Genomic DNA, 24,289 nt, shown 5'->3' with positions numbered 1-24,289 from the left:
CAGCACTCTGTATATTCTCAGGAGACTGCTCAATTTTACAAAGCTAGCCTTCTCCTTTTATACAAAATAATATGCTTCGGGCAAACATTCCATATTTTACAGTTGACCATTCACATATTTTCACTGCAAAGAAAAAGCAGAGTCATGATGACAAGCACAAATTTCAGTTTGTCCAGCCCGCAATCAATTACCCGGAAGGGCCCAGTATTTTCATCAGATATCGACGGACCCCCAATAAAATCGGGCACCTCCTCCTCGTTAGGCAAGTCATAAAGCAAAAAACAGGGACAGGTGTGTGTAAGATTAGGCATGGTTTGTGTGCGGTGAAAGGTTTATGATATGTTGTGCCTTCTCTACTAATCTCGCTCGCCCACTGGGAAAGGAACTGGCCGAACAGGTTTAGCTTCGGGCAGTGGAGTCAGCTTGCCCAGGTCACGGAGGAGCCAGCGAAGGTGTACGTGTCCTTCAGAGTCGTTTTTGGCCTAGTCATTTGGCTATGTGAGGGCAATCACAAAATGGCTGCCGTTCACAAAATGGAACCCGAGGGTTCAGGACGGAAACTCCGATTTCAGGGTGATTCCGTCACCCCATCGTGACGAAAATGCTTACACACAGTATTCAAATCATTACCGGTCTGCGGATACCAAAATCGTCATGATACGACGATGTTTATAACACGGGTCCAGAATTTTCAGTACCACAGACCCTCCTTTTGCCCTTACATAGGCAATAACCTATACTCACGCTAATCTGAGTCTAGGTCTATATTCATAAAGTCACTGAGGTGTTGCTGTAGCATCATCCTATTACTTAGTTCGTCTCTTGATACAGGTTTCCTTACACACGATGTAGCACAGAGGCCACATATTGCAGGAGCACACTGTACACACAGACAGAACAGGAAAAGAATGGCTAAGATCATCCCAATGACTATCAGAATCTTCCATCCCCAGGCGGATATCAGTTCCCAGAACCACCCCATCAGTGACCAGTCTCCTTTATCCACGTGAATAGATTCAGAGATCTTATGCAGTTTGGAGAGGGCCTGGTATACTGTTGGAGCGTAATCTGGGCTGAAAACGCAGCAACTTGATTGGATCACTTTACATACCCCACCTCGGTCTGCAAGTATGACGTCTAATGCGACCCTGTTCTGAAGAGTCATAAGGCGATCCGACTGGAGCTCAGCAGTCAAATTACTAAGGGCACCGGCTGTTTCAACTACAGTGGATTCAACCACCCTGGTCAATTGCCTTATGTTCCTGCTGTTCACCGTAGGCCCCCAAAATGGCAGAAAACCCTTTATGAAATCTCCAAATTCTTGCCCCGCAGTGTCTTCTTTACTGATGACACCTCTAACTATCCTTGTCTTATGGTAATCTGCCGTGTAGGTGGGAGGCAACAGGAACGAAACAAAACATGTGCCAGAGAAGTCAGGGGGCAACCATGTATAGGCTCTATCATGGCAGATGAAATAAGTACCCTTAGCTGCTAAGAACGAAGGGGAAGTCCGGGATGCAAAAACATATGTTCCAGTGCAGACACTTTTCCCTAACTGAGCTCTGGGATTCTTGCCATTACCTTGCAGACATAGGTGACCCTGATGGGGTACAATCCAAATCGGGGAGGATCTCTTTGCTTGTTTGTTCTCACTCAGAGCAACTCCATATCCTGTTATGTTCCATCTAGTGTATGCTTGCAACTCATCTCTGGGAATGGTTCTGTACGAGTCAATGTCTCTGCTCATATTTGTGATTCCCACTACCAATGCCTTGTTGCTCGAGGTACTTCTCGTGGAACGTGGGGGATATGGTTCGATGGCATATATGAATATTGTCTGAAACGCCCACAAAGAACCATTGTAGCTGAATGGTAGAACCAAGTACGGAATACCCTTATCGGTAGTATGTGGCATAAGACCACACACCCAACAGTTAGTCGTGTTCACCACTAGTTGGTGTTGGTGTCAAAGCTGAATAAACGAGTTATTGGCAAATTCTGATCTCCTAGCGGACTCGTGTTCAGGCAGAGGGTGAAAAGAATGCGAGGAAACAAGAGAAGGAGGTATGGGCTGTGTAGTGGATGCAAATGTCACTTGAAAAGTGAATAAAACATATCCTATTAAAAACGCCATTACACTAAGCAACATGAAAATACATAATATCAAAAATCGTTTCTTTGTCATCAATATACACATTCTGGATTTAAAGTTCATCGGTTTGGCAGGTCTCTCCATCTTGAAAAACTCCATCCTCTATAATTGATGCCCGCGGCGGTAGGGTGTTCTATGCTAAGGAATGCTTCTGTCAGAGAGAGAGAGCTGCACTTTCAAAAATAGAAGAAAATAATTTTTATTTGTCCATAGTCATAGTTCTCGGCCTCAAATTATAACGGCTTCTTCCCGGTGCTGTCTGGTCTTGGAATAAGAGTTCAGGCTCTGTAGTGTTCAATCGAATTGACGGTGGCACAGCTTCTTGCAAAACATTGTCACTTTTCTGTTCAGAAGTTGTTCCTTTTACACGTGCATCGCTAAAAGGCAGAAAACGAGGCACAGTCTCAGTCTCAGAGTCAGCGATCCCCTCCTGGGTCCACCGGTCGTACGGTAGAGGTGAAGGGACCCTCTTGCAGTGTACGCCGTGGACCCAGTGCTTTTTCCCTTCCACTCGAACAGCTGATCTTGTTGAGAGAAGGACTAGATGAGGGCCGGTCCACCGGGGCTGGTCATTCTTTGTTAGCTGGAAATTCTGAATCAGCACCCAGGATCCAGGATCGATCAGATGCACTGGAGCTTCAGAGACCTGAGGCAGAGTGTCGTGGACCTGTTGGTGTAAAACACGCAATTTAGCCGTCAATTCGTACAAATAATCAAGCAGTACAGGGTGTTCTATCTCGCTGAATTTGGTTGGCCTTGGCACTCCCCATATGTTGGCCGGACGGCCGAACACGATTTCATAGGGACTAAGTCCCACTCGAGAATGCACAGTCATTCTCGTTGATAGGAGTGCTAAAGGCAGAGCGTCAGGCCATTTAAGACCAGAGCTTGCTTGAATCTTGGCTAGTTTATGTTTTAGCATGCCATTATATCACTCTACTAGTCCAGCTGATTGGGAGTGATTTGCAGCGTGGAATTTTTGTTGGATGCCTAGCCCTTTACATACTTTCTTCATCACTCGACTCAAATTCACTCCCATTATCACTCCAGACCATTCTCGGCATTCCGAATCTAGGGAAGAATTCTTTGACAAGGGCTTTAGCTGTCGATAAGGCAGTATTGTCCTTTAAGGGATATGCTTCCACCCATCTTGAAAAGGCACAAACAACAACGAGTATGTATTTCAATTTGTTGCACTTTTCCATGTGAATGAAGTCTAGCTGCAAAACCTCGAACGGGTACGTTGGAGGCGCAAAATGACCAGCTGGAGTTGGGGTTCCCCTACCAGGATTGTATTTCAGACACGCCATACAGTTCTTGACCACATTCTCTGCACACTTGGGAATTCCAGCATTTTGCCATACCGGAGCTAACAACTTACAAATCCCGTTCACGCTGATATGAGCCATTCCATGGGCCATTGTCACCACTGCAAGCACATACACATCGGGTAACAACCATCGCTGATGTTCTGACAATTCGACCCAACAACCATTCGAGTCCAATCTACCCTTACTTTCTCTCCATTCATTCAACTCTTTCTCTGAAGCTTCAGCTTGAATGGACTTCACACTCTCAATCGTATCTTCACACATTCCAACGTCACCAATCCATCTTGCAGGGCCTGCAACATACATTCGACTCATCACATTCCTTGCAGTGTCTTTCGCGACTTCATCCGCAAATGCATTTCCACGACCAACATCATCCGTAACCTTTTTGTGTGCACTGCATTTCACAATCGCAATTTGTAACGGCAAGGTCAGTGACTCAAGAAGCTCATTCACCAACTTACCATGCTGGATCTTAGCACCATGCGAAGTCAGGAACCCACGTTCTTTCCACAATCGTCCAAAACTATGAGCCACACCAAATGCATATTGACTGTCAGTGTACACATTCACTCGTTTTCCTTTCGCCAACACGCACGCTCTCGTATGTGCAATCAACTCTGCTGCTTGCGCTGAGTTGTGTGGGATATGTGCAGCTTCAACAATCGTATGCAAAGTCGTCACAGCATATGCCGCAGTCGTATCACCATTTGGCAACTTGAAACACGAACCATCAACCTACAAAGTACCATCACATTCTGGAAGAGGAGTGTCCCTGAGATCTATCCTCCCTTTCATTTCTTCTTCTGGCCTGAGACAACAATCATGCTTTTCAACATCGCCTGTCTCTACTGAAATCGGCAATAACGTAGCTGGATTCAAAGTATTGCACCTCTTTATGTGCACATGACTCGCCAACAGTGTCAGTTCATAACCTGACAATCGAGCACTAGTTAGGTGCTGTGTCTTGGTCCTGTTTAACAAAGTGTCCACCGCATGTGGAACCATCACAATCAACATGTTATTGATCACTAACCCAGCAGACTGTCGAATAGAAACAGCTGATGCGGCTCTCAAACAACTCGGCAACGCCTTAGCTACCGGATCCAAAGTCGACGAAAAATACGCGCATGGACGCTGCTTGTCCCCAAAAGACTGTGTCAACACTGACAATGCACAACCTTCTTTCTCGTGGACATCCAGTGTAAAGGGCTTACTGTAGTCGGGGGTACCCAACACAGGAGCCAAACACAATGCATCACGCAATTCTGAAAAACTTTTCTGACACTCTTCAGACCACGGAATGGGATTCGGTGTATCTTTACAGGTTAATGCCACTAAAGGTTTGGCCAACAAAGAGAAATTCGGTATCCATTGCCTACAATATGATGTAATGCCCAAGAAAGCACGCACTTATCTCTGTGTCCTTGGCACACTCAATCTCGCAATTGCCTGAATTCTTTCTTTGGTCAGCTTCCTTCCCTCCTTCGATAAGAGATGACCTAAGTAGGTCACTTCTTGTTGACAATATTGCAACTTTGAAAGAGACACTTTGTGATGCAAATCAGACAAATGACGCAACAACGACAAGGTGGCTTTTTTACAAATCTCTTCAGTATCTGCAGCGACTAGCATATCATCAACGTACTGGATAAGGAAAGCACCATCAGGTAAAACAATCGTATCAAGCTGTGTTTTTAGAGCCTGACTATATATTGATGGATTTTCACAGTAGCCTTGAGGAGCGCATTTGAAGCGGAAGCTTCGGCCTCCTAAACTGAAGCCAAAAATATCCCTGCTCTCCTCAGCAATCGGGATGCTGAAGAAAGCATTCTTCAAGTCAATCACCGAGAACCAAGTGTCGAAAGCTGGAATCATTGTCAATAGGGCAGTGATATCAGGGACAACTGGAAACTGTGGCACAACGATCTTATTCACCTCTCTCAGATCAATCACAAACCGGTAAACAGGTGACTGGGAAGGGTCAGTACTTTTCAAAACAGGCAGAACAGGACTATTACAAACGTTGCCTCTTGTCTCTTCAATTACATCTTTTTCAATCAAATCATAAATGATCGCTAACAACGCCTTTCCACCTTCGCTAGAGATCTTGTATTGGAGAATGCGCGGCATTCTAACATTGGCTTTCAATGTCACAACATATGGCGGTATTTCCAAGAGACCCACATCATTAGGACCAGTAGCCCAAAGAATATCCGGAAGAGAAGACAATTATGTCGGAAGGTTATCCTTCGATAAATACATTGGATAAACCACTCTCTTGCCCAGTGTAAGTTGTACTCCCGAAGGAGAACAATACAAAGTTGCATACAATCTTTTCAACTGATCCAATCCCAACAAGTTTTCACCACAACCTGTTGTAAGAATAAGAGGTGCTTCCAATTCACAAGGTCCAACAGAAAGACACATAGGACTAGAAATCGGGTTCCTAACCGGGGCGCCGGAAAAACCTACTGAAACATTCATTTCATCAGACAAAGGTGCGCCAGGGAGTTTAGAGTGCATAATAGAACTCTTTGTAGCACCAGTATCCAACAGAAAAGGCTCTGACACACCTGATGTAATCACCTCAACATAAGGTCCACTCTGATCTACTGGAACTGAAACAACTCACTCTCTTTGTCCATGGCTGACCTAGCAATCATTACCTTCCACACTCTCATTTTCTGCATAGTAGTCATCAGCATAGTACTGAGTTGTCCTACCATGTGTGTTATTCTGCTGGTCAAAACTATTCATTGAATTCTGTGGCGGAAGCGATCGTGCGTTTTGCGGGAACGCACCGCGTCCCCTACCTCTAGGCGTTTGTTGAGCACCACGGCCTCTCGCACCAAACCCATTTGTGCGCTGTAATAAAACCGGACAACTACTCTTAAAATGACCCTCTTCTCTGCAATACGCACACTGATTGGGCCCATACGGTAAACGTTGTTAGAAAACTTGTTTCTTTGCGAGTTTCCCGAATACTGCTGAGGCTGCTGATAATCACGCTGACTATTAGTATGGGGTGGATAAGCTTGTTGTAGAAGAACTTTAGTTTTTAATTCCTTAGTCTTTTTATCCGCTTTCTCTAACTCATCTTTGTGCCTATTTTCATAGTACTGGGCCGTAGCTAAAATCTGTGCTGACGTGGAAACAGCCCAAGCACTTTCAGAATCCTTCAACTTATTACACAATTCAGGAAGCAAATTATGTACAAATTTGTTGACAAACAATCTCTGGCCACCCTCGGTAGCCATATCCTGACTACTATGATCTACAAAAGTCTCTTCAAACCGCGTGAAAAAGTCGGACACCGTCTCGTCTTTCTTCTGCTTACATGCAGACCACTTGTCCCAATTGACACGCAATTCAGGCATTAGAGTCTTCATATACGTAATGATTCTAACCAGGCAACTCAGCAACTAAAGGCTCGGGTTTAGCACCACCAACTTGTCGGCCATCTGCCGCAACAATATTAGCCAATGTATCACCTAGCTCCTGATCATGATTCTCATGACGAATCTTTCCCCATAAAGGCTGTGGAACAACATTCCCGAACAACATGTCTATATCAGCCAAATTCATAATGCATGAGCCTGCAGTCTGTGATAATTCCTTATAGTACCCTGCGGGGTTTTTGCGAGGGTCAGGTAAAGTCTGCTTATGGGCCAATACTTCAGCCCGTTTCCAAGGAACATGTACCCAAACACGCTGAAAATGCGCCGGTACAGCTAGAATACCATTAACAGCATCATCCTGAACTGCTTCCTTCCATACCGGGGGAACTTCTCTCATAGGATATTGCCGTGCTTTTCTCCTAGCTGAAGCGTCAGGCTCAAACATCGGCTGAGAAGGAGACTCATTCCTAAATGACAACAACGTCGCAACTGCTTTCCCAACCTCGGAACCCACAATAGTTCCCTTCGCAAACTCAGACTGTATATTGACTAACTCAGAAGGAGCTTGTCCCACATCATCATCTTCCCACTCCTCACAAAGGAAAGTACACACTTTATCGAAAACATATCTCTGCTTCGGCGCTTCCCATTGATGGAAGACATCCGTAACAGACTCCACATCATATCCTAAAGGACGAGTGGCCCATTTACGCGCCAGGCGGCCCAATATTTCTTTCTCTCTCGAATCAGGCAGTTGGCTACGCAACTGTTTACGTTCTGCATCAGGGGTCGTGCTAGGCGACCCAAAGAGAAAAGGAAGAAGACTAGTAACAGTGTTTGTCATTCTCTGTCGAACAGAAGGAGATGTCGACAGGACGGGAGATAAAGCGGATTGAGAAAAGGTCAATGTAGGAGCAGTAGTAGGGTAAGTAGCAAGAATAGGTGGAAATGTTGCGGGAGTTAAAGGCGGAGCAGGTAGTAAAGTCGGTGGCTATTGAGAAGGCTGCACCGGAGGAATAGGAACCGGCTGAAGAGGAGCTGGCGGCTGTTGGATAGCAAGGGGCAAAGCAACTAGGGGTTGAGCCACCAAAGGTTGGGGAGGTGCCGTAGCACTTTGTGCATAAGGCGGTGGCGAATTTAATAAGTGTGACATCAAAGGATCTTTTTAAAGTTCTTTTGCTGCACCTTGCTGAAGAGGCGGCAAAACTGGGTAACATTTATCGATCGCCATTTTACGTTGCCTGTGCAACTGCTCACTTCTTCTTCGTTATCCTTACACTGCGTAGCGGCTTGCATTATCGAGATACCCCTTTCTCTCTTATTTCTCTTTGCTAATTTAATTTCTTTTTGTTTGGCTTCCTTTCGCCATAGGCGGAAAGAGTCCAAGATTGCCGGCCGGGCTTTCTTCTTAAAAAGTTTAACTTCTAGATTATCCAGAATTTCCGTGTCAAAGCTACCATATTGGGGCCATTTTAAAACACCATCTTTCCTGGTGTATCGGATCCATATTCCATTATATGCGATGGGGCCTACGCCATGTTTCACATATAGTTCATAGGTTGGAGTTCCAATCGGAGGAACCGGACATGAGTCCTCCAATCGGGAATCCCTATTACAACCAAGACAAAACAAATTTCCAAGTCTGCTAAGACCAGGCATCTTTGCTCTCTAGTCTAGCTTCAAACTTCAAAGGATTATCGAATACGATAGTCTCGTGAATACACGAGTCCTTCGGCTTTGGCACTTGCAAGTTCCAAACAAAGCGATCCCAAAGGGATACCAAACTAAGAATCAAACTAAGGACTGGGAGACGCTCCACTTATACTTAACTGAGGTATCGATGTCACCAGAAGACCCGTCTATCGTTTTGCTCTACCAATCATCAAGGGTCCAAAACAGGGCGATAGTCAGGGCAGCAGTCCTTCGTAGCCGTCGGGATGCGGGGAACCTCGCAGCAAAGACTTTCGGACCACGTCGACATACAGGGGTCGATGAATTGACGGCCTTCCTCCAGAATTTTCACGCGAAGCTCCTCACGAACCTCTGGCTTGGACCGGTACAGCTGAAATCGCCCTACGTTGGGCGCCAACTGAAATACCGGGTTTTTAAGAACACAGCAGTGCCAGGGAACAACACCCAAAGACTTCGAGTCCTTCCTGTTTCAGACTACAGAAACACAGAGTCTTCTTGGTTGCAGCCAGTAACAGGTATCCTAGAAGTACAGCCCTCTGTATATTCTCAGGAGACTGCTCAATTTTACAAAGCTAGCCTTCTCCTTTTATACAAAATAATATGCTTTGGGCAAACATTCCTTATTTTACAGTTGACCATTCACATATTTTCACTACAAAGAAAAAGCAGAGTCATGATGACAAGCCCACATTTCAGTTTGTCCAGCCCGCAATCAATTACCCGGCAAGGCCCAGTATTTTCATCAGATATCGACGGATCCCCAATAAAATCGGGCACCTCCTCCTCGTAAAGCAAGTCATAAAGCAAAAAACAGGGACATGTGTGTGTAAGATTAGGCATGGTTTGTGTGCGGTGAAAGGTTTATGATATTTTGTGCCTTGATACTAATCTCGCTCGGCCACTGGGAAAGGAACTGGCCGAACAGGTTTGGCTTCGGGCAGTGGAGTCAGCTTGCCCAGGTCACGGAGGAGCCAGCGAAGGTGTACGTGTCCTTCAGAGTCGTTTTTGGCCTAGTCATTTGGCTATGTGAGGGCAATCACAAAATGGCTGCCGTTCCCAAAATGGAACCCGAGAGTTCAGGACAGAAACTCTGATTTCAGGGTGATTCCGTCACCCGATCGTGACAAAAATGCTTACGCACAGTATTCAAATCATTACCGGTCTGCTGAAACTAAAATCGTCATGATACGACGATGTTTATAACACAGGTCCAGAATTTTCAGTACCACACTAGGGTTAAAAAACAACAGATAGGCACTTTGCCAAAAAAGGCCCATTTTTCACTGCGAAATTGAGGTGCGACCACGTTGCGTTTTGCGCCATTTCCTGAGGCAGGCACTAGGCAGGCCCGTGCAAGTGAGGTACCATTTTTCTCAGAAGACTTTGGGGAACGCAGGGTGCCGGCAGAGCTAGGGTTATAAAACTACAGCTAGTCACTTTGCCAAAACATGGTCATTTGTCGCTGCGAAATTGTCGTCATGATACGACGATGTTTATAACACAGGTCCAGAATTTTCAGTACCACACTAGGGTTAAAAAACAACAGATAGGCACTTTGCCAAAAAAGGCCCATTTTTCACTGCGAAATTGAGGTGCGACCACGTTGCGTTTTGCGCCATTTCCTGAGGCAGGCACTAGGCAGGCCCGTGCAAGTGAGGTACCATTTTTCTCAGAAGACTTTGGGGAACGCAGGGTAGGTCAAACTTCGTTGATCCACGCAGATTCCAGAACTTTCCACCACAGGAAATGTGAGGAAAATATGTCTTTTTTGTCAATGTTTTATATTTGCAAGGGATTCTGGGTAACAGAACCTGGTGGGAGGCAATCGAGTCACCCCATCCTGAATTCCCCTGGGTGTCTACTTTTCAAAAATGTATAGGTGTGCTAGGTTTCCCTAGGTGCCGGCAGAGCTAGGGTTAAAAAACTACAGCTAGTCACTTTGCCAAAACATGGTCATTTGTCGCTGCGAAATTGAGGTGTAACCACGTTGCGTTTTGTGCCGTTTCCTGTCGCAGGCACTAGGCCGACCCACACAAGTGGGGTACCATTTTTCTCAGAAGCCTTTGGGAAACACAGGATGGAAGGAAATCTGTGGATCCACGCAGATTCCAGAACTTTCCACCACAGAAATGTGGGTAAAATGTGTTTTTTGTACACTTTTTTAGGTTTGCAAGGAATTCTGGGTAATAGAACCTGGTGGGAGGCAGTCAAGTCACCCCATCATGGATTTCCCAGGGTGTCTACTTTTGAGGGGTATATTTTTAACTGGGAAATTGAGGTATGACCATGTTGCATTTTTCCCTGTTTCCTGTCGCAGGCACAAGGCCGACCCACACGAGTGAGGTACCGTTTTTATCGGGAGACTTAGGGTAATTCAGATTTGTAAATCAACTGTTATTACCTATTGAGTTTTTATGCATTTCTCCCTTCAAAATGACTGGGCAGGGTATGCTCAGACGTGAGTCCCTTGCTCACTTTGCCACTGGTTTCAAGCAAGCCGGGCTGAAGACGGCTGTAATGTCAGAAACCGGTCCTCGGAAGCTTGTTTCCAGTCCAGGGAAGACATTGCTTGGCAGTTCGGGCTGGACTGTTCCCATGAGGCACAGGGTCAGACTGATTTGCATATAGCTGTGTCTGAATTGGGGTGGCAGAGTGGGCAAAAGAACGGTGATGGATTAAACCCAGATCTTTTGACTGGGTGTGAGTGTTTGATTGATTCAGATGCTCCGTCCAACACCACCCCCTTTCGGTTTTATAAGTTGGCGTCCCAGTGCTTGGGTTGTATTGCAAAAGAGACAAAGAACCGCGGACGAGTCCAAGGTGGAGGTGTCCAACCTGGACATAGCCCCTTCCATCAGTGCCCCTATATTCTGCACCAGCCCCTCATCAAGGGCAACCGTACACCATTTGAGGCGCCTCCCTCCATTTGATGGGCGAACTTCTGAGGTTATTCTTGATTGTGGTTGGTGAGCATCATTTGTGGATGACCAAATCGACTTTAAACTTGGAGATAACGGATTGTGGTCGCTATCGGCGGTGGACAGGACTTCCATATCTCGCATACAACTCCAGAGCTTTAGATCGAGAAAAATGTAGTCTATCCGTGAGGAGTGGTCTACCCTATTGAACGTTGGGCTCCTGAAGGGTCTGAAGGTGTTCTACCATTCACTGCCCTCAAGCCAAATTTTAGGGTTAAGATGTTAAGCTGGATGGACCGTTGGGACCATCTCTTAATAGGCGGAATAGTGAGAGCTGGAATACCCCTTCTAACATCCTCATCGGAAGTGCCCAAAATGTCTTCATCCGCCAGGGGCTCAAAAGTACAGTTGAAGTCCCCTGCAATCAAGATGTATGAATTCTTACTACATTTACTAAGCTCCTCTCCAAGAATAGAAATAGTAGGCGATTCAGAACCACCATTAATGCCTCTAGCGTAGGTGTTAAGTATCTCCAATGTATGCCCTCGGTTTGGACCCCTGACTGACAGTCTTAAAATATCAGGTGGTTTAGATACAAGATGTCTAGTATGGCAGCCCAAGGAAATATTAATCCAAATTAAAAGACCTCCTGAAGGGCGACCTCTCCGGGAGTGGGGGGGGGGATTGCTGGTACAAAAAACGTAGTGAAGCCAACCTTGTGACAAGGTTCCACACTCCAAGTCTACTGGAAGATACGAATCCCAAATGACTCGATAAATAAGTTCCAATCAGGAACATCTAGTTTCCTGGAGATACCTGCTATATTCCAGCTGAGGATCCTCAGATCATTGCTCATATTGACTACCTCAGAAGGATATAGTGTAACCACCGGACTGGGCCCGCAATAGTCTCCACAGAAATGGCCTCCCGCTCCCCAGACCTACTGGTATTCTCACAAACCAAGGGACCAGAGGCAGATCAGGACTGATTAAAGACTCTGCCATCGGGGTCCTCAGTCGCCTCTCTACACCCAGACATACCCATAGCCTTTGGGGGGGACTCGGCTAGCTTGGCAAGGGAATAAGTATCGTGTCACCAGCCATAGCCCATTCTATGTGCCGCTCTACCTCCCAAGGGCATATAACACTGAAGGGAGTCATAGTTGGCTTGAGGATGGAACCTATTGTCCCTCCAATCCCTAGGATGATGACTAACAATGGGTTGAAGGATCGGGAGAGTTTAGAAGTGGCTAAGTTCGAATGTGCCAATTCCTGTATTCCTTGGGTTCAGCTGGAGGTTGCAGATATACCTGGCCACCCTGGGGTCGCTAAAGTTAACCAAAATGCAGTCACCTGGCAGATTCTTGGTCCTATTCCCAACCCAACTAACTCTTCTAACGTGGAGAAACTGGCCATCAAATGAGTTAGGAAGAGGTCTATTTTCGGTTAACCAGAACATCATTTTATTCTTGAGGTCGTCATACGATTCCTGGTTGCCAGGCTTACGGAGAGGTACCCCTGTGAGCACGACTACATATGGCTGGCATTCTGGAGGTAGGTTAATAATGGGGAGATCAATGTCTTTATTGGCTACAGTGGATGCTTGGATTAAGTCAGAATGTTTACCATTAAGGCTCTCGCTATTTCCCGTAGTGGTCTTAGAAGCCTTACTCTGGGCAGTCAAGCTTACACGGCGCCTTTTGGGCCCTTTATCCTGAATAGAGGTCTTACTAGCTTGGACATTGGTTTGGATAGATCCGCCTTGGGTGGCAGAATTATCACACACTTGGAACCCTATTGCTTCCTCTGGTGCTGTTTGCCCCCTTGCCACTGGGGATGTTAGGTCCAACTGTGTGACTTTAGTCGTGACAGGTGCCCCCTCCCTGATTTTGGTATGTAATTTAATAAGGGACTTGAGAGAGAAAAAGTTATCAAGAGTGGCCTGCTCGAACCGATCAAGCCTCTCGGTCAAAACTCTTACACTTTCAAGAACCCGGAGAATAAGTGATTTCATCATTTTCTTGATTTGGGCTAAGGGGGGCAGATTGTCAGGATTAGCCAATGTACTAGAGGGCACCTGCTTCCCACTCTCCGACTCACTCAAGGTGGATGACACCTGAACTCCAGACAGAGGAATTCCATGAGAAGCAGGGGAAGAAGTAATAGTTTGGTGGTTCCCGGGCTCATCTCCCCTTATTAGTTTACCACATCCCTTAGGACATTTACCCTTGAACTTCTTGGAGGGTTTTAGATAGTCTGCCCTTTGATGGAGTGCAGCTCTTTTCCGCTTGATAGATACAATTCTGGGTCTGCTAATAGGTACTACCTCTAGTTGTACAGGGGGTTCCTTTGAGGAAATGGGATTGCTAATAGTAACTTGACCCCCTATAGGTGGACACGAATCAACCCCCAATGTAGGCTGTGTAGTCGGATATATACTACAATTAAGGGCATTAAGCCTATCGAGGCTAGCCCTAATGGCTCCTATTCTTGCCAAATCTGGGGAAGAAGGGGCTTCATCAGGCGGGTCATCAGCTAACTGTACAGGAGATACCGCCAAACCCGTTGGTCCCAGGGTGGAGCGCTTTTGATTAAATAGTTCATGTGAAAAACGGCGCTCAATGTTGGCGATCTCCTTATCAATGGCCGAAATGACTCTGGTAATAAACTGATCCATCGAGCCTATAACAGAACCTCCCCCGGCCCCCTTCCTCTTACCAGATCGAGTTGTCATTGGCATCCGCGGTCGCACTGGGCACAGACACCAACAACTAAACTGCAAAATTTATCAAAAGAGCGATACTGTACAAAAATATAGAACCATGCAATTTAGGGGTATGGCTCCACCCAACCCCGACTGGCCCCGGACAGCCACAGGCGGTCTCGCCCTTGTCCCGGGCTTCTCCCGGGACGCTCCCGCGCAGCGGGCTTCTGGGTCAGTTAAATATCATGTGTGGCAGCCGTGGGCGGGGCTCTGAGCCAAACGCGGGACCAGCTGGGTCAGGTCGGGCAGGGGCTCCTGCAACTTGGAGTCCCTGCTAGCGTTTGGCGTGATCTTTCCTCTCGCCTCCTAGCCCCACAGCCTGCACACACAAACAGCCCGGTGACCAAGGCTCCCACCACAAATTCCAAGTCGCGAAGCGGCACCCGCGGAGCATGTGTTGCGAGAAGTGGCGTTCAAGTCCTGAGACTCCTCTCTTGGCAACAGTAGCAGCAAGGTTCCACTCGCAAATGCACAAACAGTTCCAGGATCCATTATTGCTTTCAAACTCATTTCTACCGTTAACTGGAAGGAGGTTGAAAGCACTAAAAATAGCAAAAATAGGCTATGTCCCAGAAAAATGCCAAAACTGTATAAAAAATGTTGGTTCTCTAACAAAAGACTGTCATTTCCTGAAAGCTTATAAAATGCTGATTTCAGCCCCAGAAACCGATTTTTGATAACATTTGCATGGAAAACCCCAGAGGCTTTCATTTGCAACCCGTTTTCCCCATTTCTCTGAAAAAAATTACATTTTTAATGTATTTTACTTAATTTCTGAGAGCCCTCCAAGGGAATCCACAAACCCTGGGTAGCTTTAGAATCCTCATGATGTTGGAAGAAAAGGACGCAAATTTGGCATGGATACCTTATGTGGTCAAAAAGTTACAGGGGCCTAAGCGCGCACTGACCCAAATTGCCAAAAAATGGCTTAGCACAAGAGGAGAAAAGGCCTAGCAGCGAAGGGGTTAACTCTTTGTGAAAATGTGTTCCACGATCTGTTTCAATGGTTACTGGGAAACCGTAGCGTGGAATGATTTTTGTCGCAACAACAGTTTTGCAACAGTCACTTCATCATTCCTCCTTGTAGGAAAGGCCTCCACCCACCGAGAAAACAGGCATATGATCACAAGTACCTATCGAAGTCGATTACAAGGTGGTAGTTCAATAAAATCCCATTGCATTCATGTGAGTGGACCTCCCTCCCATCCTATGGTTCCCAGACTCACAACTGTCTTTCTTCTTGGGTTCAACTGTTGACAAACAAGACATCTCTGACAAAGGCTCTCAGCAATCATCCTGAACTTAGGATTATACCATGTCTGTCTGAACATACGGATCATGGCATCCCTACCAATATGGGCTTCAACATGGCACATTCGGACCATATTTGAAATCATGTTATCAGGTATTACTGGTCTTTCATCTTTGTAAACCTACATTTCATCCTCTTCTCTTTGTCTACATCCTGATTTTACCCAGACATCTTTCTCCTCCTCACTTGCTTCTTCCTGCATGTATCTTACTTCCTGCCAAGTCTTAACTACTGTGGTTAGCATTAAAGGACTTGAAACATGTTCAGCTTTTCTGTCCCGATTTATAGATGCAAGATTTTTAGCACAGTATTTTGCAATTGAGTCAATAAAACGATTACCTCTGTTGACATAGTCATCTCCTTTCTTGTGAGCTGCACATTTCACAACAGCAATTTTATCAAGTAACTGGATTGCATCAATCAACATTTTCACAAATTTAACATTTCTAATTGGGGATCCTGCAGAAGTTATATAACTTCTTTGGGACCACAGCTGACCATAATCATAGACAACCCCGAAGCTATATTGACTGTCAATCTCTATGGTGACTCTTATCTCTTTTCCTAGTTCACATGGCCGAACGAAAGCAATCAATTCTGCTATCTGAGCAGAATGAATTCCTTTTAGACAAGATGCTTCCAGGACATCTGCCACTGTGCATACAGCATATGCAGTACCCAGAACACCCTCATCTGTTCTCAGACATGAACCATCAACAAACATTACATAATCAGATTCAGGCAATGGTTTATCTTTAATATCAGGTTTTGGCTTGGTACAGTATTCAAGAACATCCAAACATTTATGATCAACTTCATTTCTCACCTCAGCATCAGGTAACAGTGTAGATGGGTTTACATTCACACATCGTGACATTGTCACGTTATCTGCACCTAGAATTGTCTTCTCATATTTTGTCATCCTGTTATTAGTAAGGAACTGCGTCTTTGTCCTAGTAAGGAAAATCTCCACTGAATGAGGTACATATACCCTCAAAGGAAATCCCATCACTATACATTCATTTTGTTCCAAACTCACACTTGTAGCAGCTACTGCTTTTAAGCATTCTGGCAATGCTTTTGCAACGGGATCCAAAACAGCTGAGAAATATGCAATTGGCTTTCTCAGTTTTCTGTGTCTCTGAATTAGAACTGACAATCCAAATCCTTCTCGTACACTGCAATATAATTCAAACTCTTTTTCATAATCAGGCATTCCTAATGCTGGTGCTTCACATAGCCTGGTTTTTAGTTGCTCAAAAGGTTTCATTTCAGTTTTATTCAATACTATGGGATCTTTTACATCTGCTCTTGTCAATCCATGTAATGGTTTGGCTATTAGTGAAAATCCACAAATCCATTGTCGACAGTAACCTACCATTCCTAGAAACATTCTCACATGTCTCTGTGTTTTTGGAGGTTGCATTCCCTGTATCATCCTGATTCTCTCTATGGCGACTTGTCTGATTCCTTTAGAAATTTTGTGACCTAAGCTTTTCTGACAAAACTGTAGCTTCAATGGACACGAACGGCCGCTCCCCTGCCTCCTCCTGCGAAGACCTGGTATCGTAGAGCCTAACTCAGCAGAAATCCCATCGCAGCGCTGTTTGCTAACTTGTAATTGTAGCGCTTGATTGTACCTCAGCAGAAATCCCATCGCAGCGCTGTCTGCTAACTTGTAATTGTAGCGCTTGATTGTACCTCAGCAGAAATCCCATCGCAGCGCTGTTTGCTAACTTGTAATTGTAGCGCTTGATTGTACCTCTGCATTTACATCGTAGCGCTTTAGTCCCCTGCTGCAAAGCTTGTTGTTGTGGAAAAAAGCTTGTTGTTGTTGCTGCCATTTTAGGTGCATCCCCTGGCCCTTCCCCCACCTCGCTCCCGCCTCCCGGCTAACCCTCCCACGCTCCGCCCCTCCACCATCCATTTATGGCCAATGTCCCCACGCATAGCGTCCACGCGCTACGGCCACGCCGAAGGTGCGCCAAAGGTAAGCCCGTCTACGCCCGTCCGCGCCTGGACCGCGCCCAGCGCCAGACCCCCTGCCCCTCGCGCTGCCCAGCCCTCCCGCATTACCTACGATGCCGCCACCCTCCTAGTCCTTAACCCCGGTCGCGCCCCCAACTGCGTCCAAGCCGCTCCTGGACACACCCATGGACCTTTCTCTTGCTACTCCTTCAAATTCATCGGCACCGACAACATCTCCGCTACGACCACACCACAGATTCCCGACCCCAATCACCTACAATGCATCCTTCTCAACACCCGATCGGTCCACAGACACGCTATTGACCTATGGAATCTACTAGACACCATCTCTCCAGACGTCGCCTTCCTAACAGAAACATGGATGAACGCTTCCTCCGCCCCAGACATCACCATTGCCATCCCTGAAGATTATAAGATCATACGCAAGGACCGTACCGGCCACACAGGAGGAGGAATCGCTATCGTCCATAAAAAATCAATCCGCATCTCAACCAGCTCTGACGCCAACCTCGCCAACTCCGAACACCTTCACTTCCAGATCCACATCGACCCCAAGACCACACTCAGAGGCACCCTCCTCTACAGACCACCAGGACCCCGCGCAAAATTCAGTGAAGACATCACGGACTTCATCACTCCACACGCGCTCCCCTCCAAAGACTACATCCTTCTGGGAGACCTCAACTTTCACCTTGAAAAAATCAACGACCGCAACACCACCACCCTCTTGGACAACCTCGCCAACCTCGGACTTAAACAACTGGTCACTTCCCCCACCCACATCGCAGGTCACACACTCGACCCCATCTTCACCTCCAGCAATCATGTCTCCTTCAGTCACACTACGGATCTCCTCTGGACTGACCACAGCTGCGTTCACTTCACCTACAACAAGCCAAAACCCATCAACCACCCCCAACCAACTCTGCAAAGAAACTGGAACAAAATCACCATCGACCAGATCTCCTCATCGCTCCTTCTAAACACCCCAGCCCACTCTTCTAACCCAGACCAAGCCGCCGCCAACTTCACCCTATGGTTATCCAACACCGCCGACACCTTAGCACCACTGAAAAAACGTCAAAGCAAACCTGGCAACAAGAAGGCCTCATGGTTCAACGATGATCTTAAGAAGTCCAAGAAACTCTGCCGCTCCCTTGAAAAGGCCTGGAAAAAAGACCCAACCACTAGCACCAAGGACGCCTTCAAAAACGCCACCCGCACACACCACCAACTAATCCGAAAGGCCAAGAAAACAGCATTCAAGGATCGACTTGACAACAACGCCCACAACAGCAAGGAACTTTTCAACATTGTCAAGGAATTTACCAATCCCTCGGCCAACTCCAACGACATCACCCCCTCTCAAGTCCTCTGAGACTCCCTAGCCTCATTCTTCCACAACAAAATTGCAGACATCCACAACAGCTTCGACAACCAACCCGGAGACCAACCCACCCAACCATATGCTGAACATTCTCCCCCCTTGAACACCCTTAACGACTGGAACCCAATCTCCACTGAGGACACCATCCGCCTGATGAACTCCATCCACTCAGGATCCCCCACAGACCCATGTCCTCACCACATCTTCAACAAAGCAGACTCCGTCATAGCACCGCACCTCCGAGACGTCATCAACTGCTCCTTCAACTCCGCCATCTTCCCGGAAAGCTGGAAACACGCTGAACTCACCGCCCTTCTGAAAAAACCCACAGCGGACCCCATCAAACTAAAAAATTACCGCCCCATTTCGCTCCTTCCATTCCCGGCCAAAGTAATAGAGAAATCTGTCAACAACCAGCTCGCCGCTTTCCTCGAAGCCAACAAATCCCTCGACTCCTCACAATCTGGCTTCCGAGCAAAGCACAGCACTGAGACCGCTCTCATCGCAGCAACAGACGACATTCGAACTCTACTGGACAATGGAGACACAGTCGCCCTCATCCTCCTCGACCTCTCTGCAGCCTTCGACACAGTCTGCCCCAGCACCCTTTTACAACGCCTCAGAAACATCGGAATCCAAGGAAAAGCACTTGAATGGATCACCTCGTTCCTCACCGGAAGAACCCAGAGAGTCCGCCTTCCACCATTCAAGTCCGAGGCCATTGAAGTCATCTGTGGCGTACCCCAAGGGTCCTCACTCAGTCCCACCCTCTTCAACGTATACATGAGCCCCCTCGCGGCCATCGCCCGCCAACACGACCTCAACATCATCTCTTACGCAGATGACACTCAACTGATCCTTTCTCTCACCAATGACCCCAGCACCGCCAAAACTAACCTACACGAAGGAATGAAAGAAGTTGCCGAATGGATGAAACACAGCCGTCTGAAACTGAACTCAGATAAAACAGAAGTCCTCATCTTAGGTACATCCCCCTCTGCATGGAACGACTCTTGGTGGCCGGAAGCCCTTGGAAAAGCACCCATCCCGACAGACCACGCAAGGAACCTAGGCGTTATCCTGGATTCTTCACTCTCAATGAACAGACAAGTCAGCGCCATATCCTCATCCTGCTTCAACATTCTTCGCATGCTCAAAAAAACATTTCGCTGGATCCCCACCGAAACCAGAAAAACAGTCACTCATGCTCTGGTCACGAGCCGACTGGACTACGGAAACACCCTCTACGCAGGTACTACCGCTAAACTCCAGAAGAAACTCCAACGAATCCAAAACGCCTCAGCCAGGATCATATTAGACATCCCACGCAACGAACACATCTCTGGTCACCTGAAAGACCTCCACTGGCTACCCGTCAATAAGAGGATCACTTTCCGACTGCTAACCCACGCACACAAATCACTCTACGACATCGGACCAGAATGCCTCAACTCACGACTGTCCTTCTACACCCCCTCCCGCCAACTACGCTCTTCCAGCCAAGCCCTCGCCACTGTACCTCGCATCAACAAGACCACCATGGGAGGCAGATCCTTCTCATACCTGGCTGCTAAAACATGGAACTCACTCCCCACTTACCTTCGCCTTACCCAGAACCACCTAGCATTCAGAAAGCAACTTAAAACGTGGATATTTGACAAGTAATCCTCCTCCCCTCCCTAAGCGCCTTGAGACCCTCTGGGTATGTAGTGCGCTACATAAATTACTTGACTTGACTTGACTTGACAAATAACACTATTTAAAGGGGGTCAAGCGGAATATTTACCGACCTAGTATCCCATTCCCCTACTTAACATCACAAACCACAAAATAGAGATACCCGGTCAAAAAGTGTGTGTTGTTGTACAGAAAACTAAGGAAAGAAGAGGCGACATACTATACATAATGAGTCATATCTGGCTGAGAAATTCCCATCAGACCACCCTTGTTGGCGGAGTATCGTCATATGGGAGTTGGTACTCAATCCCACACCGCCCAGACCATCAAGTGACGGTGCGGATGTGGATCTTGAAAAACTCCAGCCAAGATGATGCTCAAGGAGTGGAAAAGATGAAGTGCAGTGCTCTTGTGAGGGTGAAAATAAAATTAACTACTTAGACAAAAAATATGTTTAATGGAAATTGTCTAAGTGTCAAAATTAAAACCACGCCCTGTAGTGGAAATTAATAACTACAAAGTGGCGCTGTGCAGGACGGTCGACATGTTTCAGCCTATTGGAATAATTATCCGGCTTTCTTCAGGACCCAAAGGTGGAATAGCTACTGCAATTATACATAGTGAAGTGAAAAGTGTGAAAAAAGTAATTGATACTTTACAATACAGGAGTCTCACTGGACCATGGAGCCCCAATGTATCCTTGAGACATACATTTTCTTTTCCCAGCTTTATGTGGGAGAAGACCTCACCTCACCCGGCAACCTACTCGGGAAATTGAGGCCCCGCTCTTTCCGTCGGTACCTCTCTCGATCATCCAAGAGGAAGTGGATTATTCACACTTTTCACTTCCTGCACAGCGCCACTTTGTAGTTATTAATTTCCACTACAGGGCGTGGTTTTAATTTTGACACTTAGACAATTTCCATTAAACATATTTTTTGTCTAAGTTGTTTTTTTTCACCCTCACAAGAGCACTGCACTTCATCTTTTCCACTCCTTGAGCATCATCTTGGCTAGAGTTTGTCAAGATCCACATCCGCACCGTCACTTGATGGTCTGGGCGGTGTTTGGATTGAGTACCAACTCCCATATGACGATACTCCGCCAACAAGGGTGGTCTGATGGGAATTTCTCAGCCAGATATGACTCATTATGTATAGTATGTTGCCTCTTCTTTCCTTAGTTTTCTGTACAACAACACACACTTTTTGACCGGGTATCTCTATTTTGTGGTTTGCTTCGATGGGGACACCTTATGTCCTCCATCTGCCAAATGGTTCAGTAATGCAATGGTGTCTGAAACACATGCATCTTTTGTTCTTGATGCCACCAACAGGTCATCAATATATCAAACCAGTACTGATTCTCCAGGCATGTTTAGACTCTCTAATGATTTCTTTAGCAATTGATTAAAGATAGATGGACTCTCAGTATACCCCTGAGGAATTCAGCACCATGCCAAATTACGATCTCCAAACCGAAAAGCAAATATTGGATGGCTATCAGGATGTAATGGAACAGTAAAGAATGTTTTACATAGATCAATGAATGTATACCGTTCTGCATCATGTGGAATTTGGTACAGGATTACTGCTGGGTTAGGCACAATTGGACAACATGGGAGGACAATTTTATTAATTTTTCTCAAATCCTGTACTATCCTGAACGTTCCATTAGGCTTCTTCAATCCCATTATAGGTGAATTACATGGACTGCTTACTATTTCTCTTAAAATTCCTCGTTCAATCATTTTGTTTATCACTGGAGTTATTCCTTCCACTATTTCTGCTGTCATTTTGTACTGGGGAATGTTTGAGTAACCCACTCCTTCCTTTACAGAAACTGTCACAGGATCTACATTTTTTTAGTCCAATATCTTCTCTCGGTCAAATACAGGAAACATACTACTCTTTTCAGATTCTATTAGTGACATAGTCATTTTATACAGGCTATCTACATCTGGGGTTTGAAGCTCAATACCATCTGGTGAACAGTAAATGGCACAATTCATTTTACACAGAATGTCCCTACCAAGAAGGTTAACAGGACTACTGTCACACACTACAAATCGATGCATGTTTTTGAAATTTCCAATTTCCACTTCTACTGGTTTTGTTAGGGATGTTTTGATCTGCCTATTTGCTACACCTACAACTTGGATGCTATAACCAGAGAGAGGAAGATTTTGGACTTCTACTGATCTAACAGTAGAACGGGTAGCACATGTGTCCACTAGGAAGGCCACATTTACATCATTCACCTTTCCATTCACAAAAGGACCAGATTGATCTACCTCTAGAGTTGCGCCAAGTACGCACTCTTCTCCCTCTCTCAGGCACCGTCAGAAGCTGTTATCCGACTCACTACCATCTTCCTTCAACCAATACTGCGAACTCACATTCACTCTAGGTGATCTTATTACCTGTTCTCCTCCACAGAATCCTGTCTCTGCACTGTATTTCTGTAGATTTACACCGTGTGGAAGTGGTGGTTGGGGCACCTGACTCTGTTGGGTAACTACCTGCTGCTGTGGCGATGGCTGTTGAATTACCTCATTCTGCACCTGCGGATTCAATTATGTATTTTCGGGATTAACTGTTGGTGGATACTTAAACTCTTTCTTCCAATGCCCTAACCTGCCGCAATTGTGACAAGGAAACTTTTTCTTACCCTCATCCAGATTTCCCATTACTTTTGTTTTATTAAAATTTCCTTTCATTCTTACTTGACCTCCTTCTGAGTTCTTATTCTCCAATTGCGCTGCTTGATGTTCCGCCACTTTTACCTGTGCCCACATTACTTTCTCTTTAAGCTTTCTTTGCTGATCTTCAATCTCATCACTACAGTATTTTGCAAGTCTCAAAACCTCATCTACCGAACATGACTGCCATCCATCATATTATGCTTAATCATGTCTCCTATTTCTGGTCTTAATCCAAATACAAAGTGATACACAAAATGACTCATGTCCTTCCCATTCAACTCCTCATATCCACTCTACTGTTTAAACACTAACAGCAATCTCTCATAAAATGCATGTACTGATTCTTTTGATTCTTGCAATGTCCTGTCAATCTTTACCCAATCTGTCTCTTTTGGTGGGATTTTATTTTTCAGAAACCCTAATGCTTGTTCATACTTTCGCATTACCTCAGGTCCAGGAGCACCTGTTACTGGATCTCGTGGATATTCAGTTTTTGGGCAGTCCACGGTAATTTTGCACTCAGACCATAGGTCTGCTGGTACTACTATGTCAAATAATCCATCTAAACCTTCGCGTAATACCTTTGAAACCTATACAAATCGATCCACTTGTTAATACCATTCCACTGGTTTTTCTCTCAACCTGGTGAAATCATTTGTGAACAACAATATATCCTGTCTAGAACATGGAACATGTACATACTCTCCTCCCGGTATTTCTCTCATAGGGAATTCTTTTGCTACAGGCTCTTTTTCTTGCACTGGGAACGCAATGTTGTTTTATCATTGCTCTCTTCTTTTTTCTTTGCCCATTTAGCTTTCTATATATCTACAGCTCCCCATTTTCTCAGCAACACAATTAGCTCTTTTATCTGGGTTAATCTTCCAGCAGTATTCATGTTGTCATATCTTCTTCAGTAAAATCTACTCTGTAAGGTTTTTGCAACAATTTATGCTTTGCGAA

Source organism: Lissotriton vulgaris, chromosome 5 (genome assembly GCF_964263255.1).
Source record: "Lissotriton vulgaris chromosome 5, aLisVul1.2, whole genome shotgun sequence".
NCBI lineage: Eukaryota > Metazoa > Chordata > Amphibia > Caudata > Salamandridae > Lissotriton > Lissotriton vulgaris.
This window is presented reverse-complemented; position numbering follows the sequence as displayed.